Source organism: Gopherus flavomarginatus, chromosome 21 (genome assembly GCF_025201925.1).
Source record: "Gopherus flavomarginatus isolate rGopFla2 chromosome 21, rGopFla2.mat.asm, whole genome shotgun sequence".
Lineage (NCBI taxonomy): Eukaryota > Metazoa > Chordata > Testudines > Testudinidae > Gopherus > Gopherus flavomarginatus.
This window is the reverse complement of record NC_066637.1, coordinates 10,978,709-10,992,104: the sequence shown is the minus strand read 5'-3', so window position 1 is coordinate 10,992,104 and position 13,396 is coordinate 10,978,709. Positions and strand designations below refer to the sequence as shown.

At 40.4% G+C, this 13,396-nt stretch overlaps 1 protein-coding gene across 4 annotated transcripts in view; it reads left to right on the top strand.

Annotated features, from left to right (window-relative positions):
* The window catches only part of CTNNBIP1 (catenin beta interacting protein 1), a 66,354-nt gene that overhangs the window by 13,694 nt on the left and 39,264 nt on the right, over positions 1-13,396 (top strand). For 3 of the 4 annotated variants that reach the window (XM_050931458.1, XM_050931455.1, XM_050931456.1), the window contains exon 2: positions 7,132-7,223. The gene's annotated coding sequence lies outside the window, so the exon portion shown is untranslated. Of the gene's footprint in view, positions 1-7,131; positions 7,231-13,396 lie in introns of all 4 variants that reach the window. The other variant, XM_050931457.1, reaches the window with a different exon arrangement.

Genomic DNA, 13,396 nt, shown 5'->3' with positions numbered 1-13,396 from the left:
ACTGAACCAGCTCCCACTGGGTTTTCGTTTGTTGGAAAACATGCAGCCTTCTAAAGGACGTTGTCAGTCTACAATTTAAGAGATTCCCGTATGACTGACATTAATACTTCACGTTATTAAAACTGAACTGATAAAACTTATTTTAGTCCATTATTTGTGTGGGCAGTTTACTCCTTGCCTTTTGGTCAGCCGGCACTATGCTAATAGTGAAATAGAACAGACTTTTATTCTTATGCACAAGTACAATGTTGGTGTTTGGATATACAACATTGCAGAGGAATACTTCTCTGAATGAAAGAAAAAAAAAACGAAAAACACCTTAGACTTGGGAGGGATAGGTCAGTGGTTTGAGCATGGGCCTGCTAAACGCAGGGTTGTGAGCTCAATCGTTGAGGGGGCCATTTAGGGATCTGGAGGGGAGGGAAGGAAAAAAAAAAACTGTCAGGGACAGTACTTAGTCCTGCCAGTGAAGACAAGAGACTGGACTCAGTGACCTTTCAAGGTCCCTTCCAGTTCTTTCAAGGTCCCTTCCAGTTCTATGAGATATCTCCATATATTTATTTTATTTTATTTTATTTCTATTAAGATTTGGATTAAAAACAAATATGCTTTTCAGTCTAAAATGTTGTGGGTTTTAGTTGGGTGTCACGTTCATGCAGAACCTTGAAATGAATTGGAGGATTATAGTTTCGATTCTTTTTTTGGATACAGACTAGCTGCTTATTAATGTACCTGTTTGTGACACAGATCTATAGTGTTACTGAAGACAGAACCAGAATGCTCTTGATGTTCTATATCATGAACCCTGCTTGTGATATTACCCAGTAGAGAAGCACCCTCCAGGGTTTGTGATGAGGACTTCCCTACCCCACTCTGAATTTTGAGGTAGAATGGGGAGAGTTGTCAGAAGCATGATGCGAAGGGAAAGCTTTCAGTAACTGTTGTGATTTGTTCTTTAATTTGAGGCAAGACCACTCTCAATGGCAAGATGCACTTTACCTAAGGGGATGTTCTTGTAGGTTTAGAGAGAGAAAATATTTTAATAAAAAAAGTTTGTGTCTGTGCAGCCTGATTCTTCTCTTCTCCCACAACAACTCAGAACCAAAGACTTGCTTCTGACTAGCACAGGGGCTTCAAGAGTTACACTGCAATTGACTGCCTTCCCTCTCCACCCAGTGCAGCACCAGCAACAAAGGAGAGTTAATGCTGCTTGCTGCCGTATACTGTACTTCCAAGTAGGAGCGGGCTATGGAGAACATTTGCTCCCTGGCCTATTGCTCCTGTTCTAGCCCCCCAAACTAGTATGGCATAACTCATGGAGCTCCAACAGAAAAGGTTCTATGGGGTTGCTAGGAAGGAGAGCATGTTATGGAGGCAGCATTTGCGCCTTCCTGTGGCTGCAACTAGGTTTTTGGCCTCTGTTCCATTTGAAAGTGAACAGGCGACTGCAATGTTTAATTTCTTCCCTCTACTACCAGGATAGGGTCTCCTATTTTTATTAGCTGCTTCTACACTAGCAAATTCTGAAAATTTTGTGTTTTCACTATTGTAGCTCTGCTGGTAATAGCAGCCATGGGATCACTAGTGTAGATAGTAAAAAGATCTTTACCATGGCAGAGGGGGGTTCTTGACATGGTAGTTAACAATGCCTAATTCCAGTTCACATTAGCATCTCAGTGATACTGCTTAATAAGGATAAGAACTTTTTACTGTTTAGGTGTACCGTCTATAGCCAGGACTTCAGTTGGGTCCTGCCCACTGCCACTTCAAATTTATAGGCTGCTAGAAGGGGTTCAGTAGCTTTACTCTGTCAGTTTCTTCCTCTCTTCAGGTGGTTGAGGATGGTACTGTTTTCTTTCTCTTGGGAGGGAGACAGCACATGCACATAGGTTTGATATGGAGACAGCGGGGATCAGAACTTGGATGACAGGCCTCCTCTGCTCTGCCCAGTGCACATGTTGGGCCTTGCAGGACAGAAAGTATTCCTGTGATCCTCACTCTACCTCATGAACTCACTATGTACTTTAGGCAGAATGAGGAATGTAGTACTGAAGTGCAGGGCAGTTTTGCGTTTGTCCACTGGACAACTTTATTTGCCATTTGGGAGAGGGTGAGAACATTTTCAAACCTGAAGCTGTTGCTTTGGCAAAGCTGTGCAGGCAGCCTTAGATGTAGCCTACAGATCATCCTCATTTATTATTCTGTTTTGTGCATCATATTAAAAATAAATGAGAAGTAACTGTCACTCCATATGAATGCTAAACAAGCTTGATGCTGTCCAGAAGAAATTAGATACACAGCTTTGTGAAAGTGTTCATTCTGTTTCAGACTAAACTTGCTATTGAAAGGATCGGATTTAATTCCCTTCTTGTAAGACGTGCTGGTTGATGGCATTGCAGAATGAAGACCTTTGTTCAGCCACAGAATAGATACAACGTGGACATGGGAAATGAACATTTTTCTATTGGCCTTGCGAGTCTCTCTCACCCCGACCTAGAGTGAACAACTCTAGGTGTGACAAGGCAGTTCATTCTTGATGGCCCATCCAGTTCTTGGCACCTCAGCTGTGACTGCTACTGAGGGTTTCAGTAGTGGTCATTTCTGGGATATGGACACTTGGTCACTAGGAACTGGGTTGAGACTCCAATCTAACTTCATGTAGGCCAGCAAACATGTCAGGTCATAGCTGTGATTTCAAGTAACTCTATCTGGATTCAGTTCTAACATAGACCTGAAAGGCTCTATCTAGACTTGGAAGGTTAAGATTTTTATCTTTGTGAAATTAACTGAAAAAGACAATATTAAATTCTTGTACTTTTTTGTTATTTTACTAGACGGAAGAAATATTTCATGTTGAAGATATAATTTTAATAAAAAGTAGTCAAAAACAATAACTGATTCAGAAGTGCACAGAAAATAATCCCTTATTAGCCTTTCCACTCCCAAAATAGTTTAAGATGTTTTCTTCTTTTTTTCTTTGCTTTTTGGGTAGAGGGGAATATGGGCAATTACCCCCACTAATTAGATTTTAATCCTTGCAAATCTGTCTTTATCCCATTCAATCCTTTGAGCCACCTAGTCCCCAGTTAAGTTTTATTAGACACCAGGACTCCTGTAGTACAATATATGACATAGTCCATGTTTATCTGTCTGCATGTCTTCCTAAGAGATGTTAGAAACTGTTCTTAAAATATTAGCTTTACAGAGTGCTGTTTCTGACGTATAGTATGAAAACATCTGGCAAAAATAAGAAAAGCAAACTAAGCTACTGTGTTTAACCAATAAATATTAGGGTCCAAAAGTGAAGTGACCAAAGTTTAATTATAATTAGTGGGGTGTGTGAAATTATTGTTGGTGTTTGTTTTTCCTTTCTGATGCTGATAAAGTATCAGCACTGCTATTAAATTCCCAAGATGCTGCAACCTGGTGCATAATATCTCCTGATTTCAATTTGCAGTTTTTTCTATGTTGTCACAATTCAGTGATATTGCTCATGTTTTTTTGATTTAAAATGTGTTTCCCCTTTCAACCAGTATGATTTTGTTGTTCTGCTGAAAACCTCATTTGATCTAGCTTTATTTACTGGGAAGTATTGTGATCCAGCTGATAGGGTGTGAGGGAGACAATTGGTACTGTTTCCAGTTCTGCTGTGACCTTGGGTGCATCATTTTGCTGTGCTTTTGTTTTACTAACTGTAAAACAAAATGCTCACTTGTGTGAAACACTTGGAGATTTATAGAGGTAAAGCACTTTATAAAAGTGGCATTAGTTGGTAGAGAACTCTTCTCTGGAGAGGAGAGTAAAGGGATGAATTCTAGATGCCTAGAAAATGTTGGCGTGGGAAAAGTTTCCGTTCTGTCATATGGTCCTGCTAACCAACCTGAACTCTGCATTGTGGAATCTGTCAGACCTGAAGTTTAGAATGAAAGGCCCTACATAATCTTAAATGTTAAGTCTTTCTTGGAAACTTATGAGTAAGCGTGGGGGATAGAGGAATTCTGTGTGTAAACCAGAAAAATGGCTGTATTCTCTTCCACATTCTATTGGCAATGAAATTCAATGCATTTGGTTACTCTTATCCACACCTGCAGTAGCATATAGTAAGAATGAGGCTTTAGAAGCTTGCCTTAAAAGGGATGTTGACTGGAAAGAGAAGCTCTGAACAGCTGTTTTCAGTACCTGTGAAATTGCAGAGATGCTTCTGTGAACCTAGATGAACCCCCACAATATTTAATCTGTTAACCGAAGCAGTTGTCATGTGTTTATAGACCTATCCATAGGGTCAAGTAATTAGAATAGACTTGGAGCAGAATGCACAGCCTTCTGACCTTTCCCAATCTGTACATGTCTGCTGACCTACAAAAAAGTGAAATAGCATAGTTCTGAGCTAGTATTCTTAATTGAACCAGATAATTACCCAACCTCAAGAATGCTCCTGGGATGGATCATTGTGGATCAGATGGATCTACTGGAACATTTAAGATGATGAGGAAAGCTATGTCCTCTGATGGTAGCTCAGCTGTTCCTCAGCTGTTTAGCTAAGTGTGCGCTCTCATATTTTGGACCTCAGTTGTCATCTTTCCTCCCACCCCAAAAATATCCTGTTACAGAATATTTTTAGAGCATATTTCATAGGGTTCATTAAAGATGATTACTCAGGATTCTTACACTAAAAAAATGAGGCAGCATGGTCCAGTGGCTGGAGCAGGAACTTAGGGTACCTGGGTTCTATGAGTTGCTGTGTGATCTTGGACTAGTTAGTGGACCTCTTGGGACTTAGTGTTTCCACTCCACCTCTTAAAGGACAGTGAAATCTCAGTTTATCTATTCCAGTCACCCTGAGCCCTTTGCAGCAGAAGTGCTGATTTATTTACAGAGCACTTAGCCCAACCGCTCTAGCTCCGCAGTTCTCAAACTGTGGGTCGGGACCCCATTTTAATGGGGTCACTAGGGCTGGCATTAGACTTACTGGGGTCCGAAGCCTGAATCCCACTGCCTGGGGCCAAAGCCAAAGCCTAAGCCCCACCACCTGGGACCAAAGCTCAAGGGCTTCAGCCCTGGGTGGCAGGGCTCACGCTTCAGCTTCAATCCTGGATGGAAGCTGCAGGCCCCCCTGCCTGGGGATAAAGCCCTTAGGCTTCAGCTTTGGTCTCCACCTGCCCGTGGTGGTGGGGCTCCGGAGCGAGCTCAGCCTTTTGTTCTCCCTCCTGGGATCATGTAGTAATTTTTGTTTTCGGAAGGTGGTCATGGTGCAATGAAGTTTGAGAACCCCAGTGGGGAGTGGCAAAGTGAAACTAACCAGAATTGCATCACTTGCACAGTGCTGCTGCTTCTGAGTTGTAAACTTAGTACACTTGTTCTGAAAGCTGGTCTCCATGGTTAAACTTTTCTGACTAGCTGTGCTGTGATTTTTATCCAGACCAAATTTCAATCTGCAGTTGAATTCAGGTGGGATTTGTAATTTGTGAGATGGTAACTACAGTGCCTGGCTGGGAAAATGTTATATCTTTTCTGAGTTACTTGATAATGGATTGTTTGATAAATGGGGCTTATATGCATGCATAGATTGCCCTTATTTAAAGCTTTTTGGAAGGGTTCGGCATTTTAATGATAAATGTGAGAGTGCTATTGTTGGCTGTTAATAGATATTAGTGCACTTTAGAAGTGGTTAGTTCCTGTGCTTTAATCTCTTTTTGAAGGAAGGAGTTCCCATAGTTCCATGTGTATGTAATGATGGAGGGTGGGATACCTTTGAAGTCTATAAAAATGAAAAGAGCAATTAGTTACTGTAAATGGTTCTGTTGTGTCAATGCTGTACGTGATCGGTCATTGGGCTGTATTGCATTTTAGGGAGGGTAAGAAAAGTGGGATCTAATTAGTGAAGGAGGAAGGTAAGGCTTAAATAGTCTTTTCATAATAGACACTTTCTCTATTCTGGAGAGGTGCAATGAATGGCTTTTAGAGCCATTGGTATAGCTCTTCCACTCCCAGCTCTTCCTAGTAGGAGCCATTGTAGAGTGCTGTGGGTGAAGCTTGCAGTTATTTCAGCCCTGGTCTCTCTTGGACAAAGTTGGTGTAATGGTTCAGGAGATCTCAGGCATTCCAGGCTTGGCCCTCTCCCAGCATGGAATGGTACAAGGCACTGACTGGGAGAAACTCTGAGCTACTCCAGTTTTGTCTTCACCTCCTGATTGAAAATAACAAGTGTGTATCTCTACACTTAACCAAGAACCCTGATCTCCATGCTGGAGGTTTCATCTAAGTGGGTAGTGCAGGTGTGTACAAATTGGCTGTTCTAATCAGAGAGTTTTAATTAAAACCTGACCCTTTGTATGGTAATGACGATTGACATGCTTCAAGTTGTGGTGCTGTCCTGAGCAGAAGCTATTCACACTGTTGTGCCATATTATGTGAAAGGTTTGCTGACCAATAATCTCACTTGAGCTAGCCCTGATGTGGTTGAACTCTGGTGACCAGTGATTGTTGGTTAGGGAACCTACTCAACCTCTAGTTCCTAATGATAATTATAAAATTGGTTTAGAAATACCCACATCTTAATTAGTCAAAAAATGTAATCAGTATGTGACTAGCCAATGTTTAAAATTTCTTTTTGAAAGATTAAGTACTGTGCAAAAGAAGCAGGGGGTTTTAATTAATCATTTAAGTGCTATATTCAGATGCCATATGCATAATTGAAAACATAAATTTTGGCTATAAGCATTATATTTTTCTACCCCACCCTGAATTTTTGAGTGATGAATCATGCTTGGTTTTTACCCAGAGAAGGTTACACCTGGTTATTCTGCTGCACTTTTACTTGCTTGTCCAAAGAGACGGGTCTTGTGTTGAAACCTCCCCCAACTCCCAAAGAGAGCAAGACTTGAGTGTATTCTGATCACCAGTGATGTGGAATTCCACCAGGAATGTAGTTAGTGATTCATTTTTATCTTTAATCGCTTACTGAAATAATACATAAGGAGTATTATACAGATTTCTGCTTCACATAGCCTGTCTTCAGTTTTACAGATGTTATCTAGATGTAATGGTATGGGACTGATTGATTGAAAAAAATGATGATTGTCTTGCTGTTTTTCAGTTTATATATTTCTCTTTAATATTTTATCTTCACAGGGCACTTTCGTTCCCCTTTTTTTCCATTTGTGATCATTAATCAGGACTGAGCACTTGGGTTATCTGATCTTGTTGTTTTTTTAAAAAAGCAGGTAAGTTGTATTTGTTTTGTATGTAATATCCTTAGATTTTTAAAAAGGGAACCTGGGATTGGGAGAGAGGGGGAATTCCATCATGTTGAACCCTATTGACTCCCACATGGTTCATCAGCCAGTTTGGGATCTTTAAATCCACAGCACAGTCCTCTGCCTGTCTGCCACTTGAGCTAACAGAATAACTGGTGGTAGTAAAAGGCTGTTATTAACTGTGGACCAGCCACTAGAATAAGATGAGACACAGTTGGCCAGTTGAAGTCACAACTTATTTATTAGAAAACAAAGGAATCCTGGCTTGAGAAACATGGGTTCGATTCCAGGTTCTTAAGGGGAGTGTGCTCTAGTTGTTATAAACTCTCTACTGTATGTGGCCCTTCTCTCCAGCTCCTCCTCTGTTTCCTCTTTAGCTTCTAATTTCCCTGCATTCAAGTCAGGCAGCTTCTTCTTTCACCACACTGTATGGGCAGCAGCTCAGGAGGGTGGACAGAGAAAAGAGCACAGTGACTGTCTTCCTGGTCTTAGTTCCAGTGCCCAGCACCAAAGCAGGCTCTAGCAGCCAGGAGGGAACAGATCCAGGAAAAAATCTGCTCAGCCTCTGCAGGCCTAGAATGGAAAATACTCTGTTAGTCCAGGTAGACGGGATGGAGTAGGGCTTGCACAGTTTGGTTGATGCATAAGAGCTGTGTGGGATTGGAGCATGCTCAGCGAAGACAAAAATCTTAAGAAAACTTAGTTGCCAAACTCTTAATAAGCCGCTCTAAGCATGTGCACACTGTGATTTTCAGGAGCTTATAACTTGGTCCAAATTTGGCCATATTTCATGGGGACAACAAAAGGCACATCCCTAACACTGTGGGCAATCAATCCCCTGCCAAATTTGAAGTCACTGCTCCAATGCTTGGAGGCACTACAACTTTTCGATGAAATAGTTGTAAGAATTTTAATAGGCAAAACAACGTTTTCTTCTAACCTTATTCTTGGAAATGGATCAACAATTTTAGCTGATACTTCAAAAAAAATCAGAATTAGGCAAATAGCTGGCACAGAAAACTTCGGCATGAATGTCTAAAATTTGACAAATTTATAAGCAACTGAAAAGGGGTCTTATAATGGAAAGTATTAGGTATGGCTATAGTTAAGATTCACCCAGGCAGGGTTGTCATCAGAATCATAATTGCTCCCTATTGTTAAACATAAAATCAGCTGTACTACTAGAGAAATAGTTGCTTTTTATTTAAAAGAACAACAGCACAATTACTTATGAAAATAAAAAAACCTAAGAGGGCTAATATCTAAAATACTGGGCTAACAGAATTGCTGGAATTTCTTTAGTAAAAGTTCTGTTATGGAGCCCCAAACTTGCATCTCCACAGAAAATAAGTCCATTGAAGAGCAGTGATTAACATGAGAGCTAACATTTTGTAGAATTCTAATTTAGGTATCTCAGCCAGCTACATCAAGGTAAAATCCTAGTGCCTTGCCTACACTAGGCTTTTACAACATTAGCTGTCTTGAAAAATGTATTTTTTTTCTCAGTGTTGTCTTGAGCTAATAGATCTCACTGCTAAGGAATCTTTTTTGATACTCAGCTTAAATTTTCCTTTTCTCAGTTTCATCCCATAACTCTTCAGTGTGCCCTCATGGCTCACCTTAAACAATTCCTTTCTTGGCTTAGATAAAATGGATATTGTGTTCTGGCACCATTCTCCCACATGCTTGGTTGTTGCTAAACAAGGCTCTGTTTAGTTTTTCCCTTTTATCACTTTTGATGCTTTTTAAATTCTAGATTTTTTTTTTACTTTTTTGAGGCAAGTTAAGTGACATGCTTTACTATGTAAATAGTCTCTCAAGGGCAGAACAGATCTAGAGATAACACTGTTAAATTGTTTACCTTTGATTCAGTTCTGACTTTTGAGAGTCTTAAAAGTTGGGGTGTGATTGTTTATAATTACTCCAGCACAACCACTTGTGAGTGGGAAAACTCATTTATGGAATTGGGTTGGAAGTCAATTTCTCTGCTGCAAACATATAGAATGTTTGAATTCAAAATTCAGAAGTTTGAAATGGTGTATTCCCAACAATTCGCTTGGTTTTTGGCCTTGATCTTACTCTATTTTTCTCCCCATTCCCCTCAATCTTCTTCCTGTTTCTCTTCAGTCATCTCCTTCCTTTTCATCCTATTCAATTTTTTCTCCCTGTTTTGTTTCCTTTGTTCTCTCTCCGGTTGGAGTAATGTGAAGAGGAGTTGTCATCCTTCCATGGTTAAAGATAAACTGTTGAAGTGTGTGTGGGGGGATTTCTCTAGGTGGGAGAGTGGGGCAGAAATGGCATCTCCCTGGATGTTTGTCTGTGGTGCCACCTACTGGTAAATGATTGGTATAATTTTATCCAAATTTAATATGCTTTAGTGTTAGCATTTCTTGGCATTTTTAGGCTTTTGTGGGGAGATTAAACTCCTTTAATTTTTGGAGGATTTCTTGCTTTCTCCCCCATTGAAATATCTGTTTCATCCATTCATGGGTTCAGATTATGAAGGGACACTTGACACCCTGGGTAGATGAAACCTCTTTCTGTACTGACCTGCAACAAGCTTGCTCTGTTGTCGTTTTCCAGGTTATTGGTGTATGAAGTGAATGAAATTGGCCCCATGTTGCTCCTTTGAAGGCCTTGCTTGGTTTTCCCTTTTCAAACTACTAACCCACATTAGGGCTTGTCTCTGGATTCTGAACCAGTCAGTCTATTGATGCCTTGTTTCTGTACTGGCTGCACTGGTAGATGGATGTGTTTGATAGCCCTTTAAAGTAACGTGGCATCCATAAAGCCAAGCACGGTATTCTGAAATCTAACGTCCTGAGAATCTGTGTGGTTCAAATGTCAAAGTGCATAGTGAAGCCTTTTACAAAAAGGGTCCAAAATCTATAATTGGGTGAAGAGAAAAGAAATGTGGGTATGTGAAATGTTTCCAGAATGTTTTTAAAAAAAAAAGTGAATTAATATAAGGGTACAGCAGTTAATGATGGCATATGGTTCTGGATCTCAGCCTAGCCAGTTAAGATGTCATCCATGGATTTCCAAAGCTATTCCACATCTATACTTTTTAAGATCAATGAAGTGAAGATCAAACTTGTTTCAAAATCATGTTAGTTTGTTGGCTAAAGCATTGTGATCTCCCCTATGATTATTTCAGGTGGGCTTCCCAGTCCCCAAATTACTGCAGTTCGTTTGTTCGTTCGTTCTTTCTTTCTTTCTTTCTTGTAACTGAATCCTAATGGCTTGAATTCAGTAGTTAGGCAGAAGGTATGTTGATTCTTAATTTGTGCCATTGCTCAGCCGCGCTGCTGTTTAGCTCCTGCAGCCTTATAATATGACTGACTTGTGCAGATTGGAAAAGCTGAGACAGCAAAAATCAGTGTCAGCTGGCTCACCCACACAGCAGTGCAACATTCCTGCTATTCTCCAACTTCAACTCTCTGCAAAACCCTTCCTTTTAATAGAGCTTTTCAACACAAAATGAAGGAGACAGGAATGGGGCAAAAAAATTTCAAGATGGAGTTCTTAAGAGTTCCAGAAGCATGAAGAGCAGAAGATTGTGTGAAGCCCATTATGCATCATGTAGTACAGATCTTACCGATGCAGTGTTTTGATGCACACTGCAGATAACAGTCCATCCAGATCAGGCATCTAGGTCGGATAAAATGGGAGAAACTTGTGCTGCTGCTGTCTGCTTTTTTACAGGCTAGATAGGATTGAATCTCCTTGGCTGCCAATCCAGCACCTTTCATTAGTGTTAAATTCACCTCTTTGCACAGTAATGCAGTGGAGAGTCATTCAGAGTCACTTGCACACTTTTTTCACAGTGTCATATGGATCAGTTAATTATTATAAATGCTTTAATTAGATTATTGCCTGTCTCATCACATGCTTATTTATTCTCCATTGTTCACTTTCTTTTCACAGTTGGGAACAGTGGAATGTGTGGTATTTCGGTATAAAGTTACTGCCATTTTTAATGGGAAAAACTATTCCACCTTTTTAAGAGAAGAAATTATAGTTTTTGATTGTGCTTGTTTTTCTGTCCTCTCCCAAATGATCTGTTGACTCAATTATAAATGAAGTCAACCCTGCATATTTACCAGTTTCTGGTTTTCAAACATAGCCATCTACATGAAAATCAGCACAATGCAGAACCTCTCGCTGGGAACTTTTTCAAGTAGTGTTGGTGAAATTATAGCTAAATCTCAGGCCTGCATTTTACCAGCACCTCGGCAGTACTGAAATAAAGTGGGTAGTAAGGTTTCTCTGTTACAGCTACTGCTTAAGTTTGAATAATTACTGAGTCATCCAGGAATGCCAATATGTAACCTGAACTCTTTCCACATCCTAATTACTTTTTCTCTTTGAAAGTTATAATCAAGGAGAAAAGGAGAAGTCTGACTTGCTTTAGAAAAAATAAAATAAAAAAGCTTGTCTAAACCTGGTGCTCCAAAGTCTTTAGCAATAGTGCCTTGATGAGTCTGAGGTGTTCCCTGGATTACTGAAACCTGCCAGGAATCACAAGGCTGACAACTCAGCACAGGGCCGAATTTAGAGAGTGAAAACTAACTGCAGAAGGTAATTCTGGGGGACCAGTCTGCTAGATATGCAGTGTGGAGCAATACCAGGCTTACATCTCCATGAAGGAATTTCCTGGTGGGGATTAAGTTTCTGTGAGGCACAGGTCTGTAGCCAGTGCACAGTAGCTGTTAGTTTGCTAGGGCTGGTCCACACCACGGGGGGAAATCGATCTTAGATACGCAACTTCAGCTACGTGAATAACGTAGCTGAAGTCGAATATCTAAGATCGGATTACTCACCCGTCCTCACTGCGTGGGATCGATGTTCGCGGCTCTCCCTGTCGATTCCGCAACTCCGTTGGGGTTGATGGAGTTCCGGAATCGATATAAGCGCACTCGGGGATCGATATATCGCGTCTAGATGAGACACGATATATCGATCCCTGAGCAATCGATTTTAACCCGCCGATACAGCGGGTAGTCTGGACGTAGCCCTAGTCTGTTTCATGAATGAATATTGTGTGAAGGATCTTAATTTTCAGAACAAGTTGTAGTTAAGAATTTATTGAACCTTGACTCTGAACGAACTGGTATGCAGTGTGTGTATTCATAGTAATTGTGGATTATAATTGAAAACATTTACCCTGTGGGTTGATAAAAGTTCCAGATTATGAGATTTAAGCAATTTCCACCTACTCCTGCAAGAAAATGGAGTGCTACTGTGGGCATACACAGTGGATGTAAATCTCCAACTGCTATTTCCATAAAATGCTTCCTTCTGACAGAAAACATAAACAATTAAGTAATATTGGGAAGGAAACTTTAAGGTATTTCCCTCCACTTCCTACTAAAAAGCAACACATCAATTTTAGAAATTTGTAAAGAAGGATTATGTATGGATTTTTTCAGATTATAAGAACAGAAATAGGGAAAATGACTTGGAGAATAAATTTCACCTGACCTATGTTTGGCTGTAGAGCTAAATAAACTTGAATGATGTACGCGCTGCGTCCTCTCTCCACCTTTAGTCATGGTTATTACAAAAAAGTCTATAGGTAAGTGAAGTTAAATCAGTTGGTATTAATAGAGATGATTCTTTCAATTTTCTTGAGTCCTATCCTCTCCCCTTAGATTTAAAGTTATGACAGGTGCTAAGTGAACTGACAGTGATATGATCAGCAATGTGGTGTTGTGTTTGAGTTGCATACTTAAGGCTCAGTCCTGTGACCTGCTGAGCGGTCTCAACTTTTTGAAGAAAATGATATGGAGATGCTCAGAATCTTTCAGGATTGAGCTCTCTGTCATGACGTCAGCAGTTGAGACTTTTTCTGTCATGGTCTCTCGCCCCGTCATACATGATGTGAGGGAATACATGGCTACTCTGTGCCCTTCTCCAACCACACTCAATGGAGCAAGTGTTATGAAGTTGCCAGCTCTGCTCAGCCAGTTCCTGCTGCCAGACTTGTGATGGGTTTATTTTTCAAATCCACTGTCTGGTTTGCTTTTTACAGTGGAGTGACTCTGGCCTCTTCCCGCCTGTCAGAAGTTAGATTACCAAGGCCTCCTAGCCTTGTTGTCAAACCAACTCATGAAGTATTTTGGCCTATGGTGAAAAAT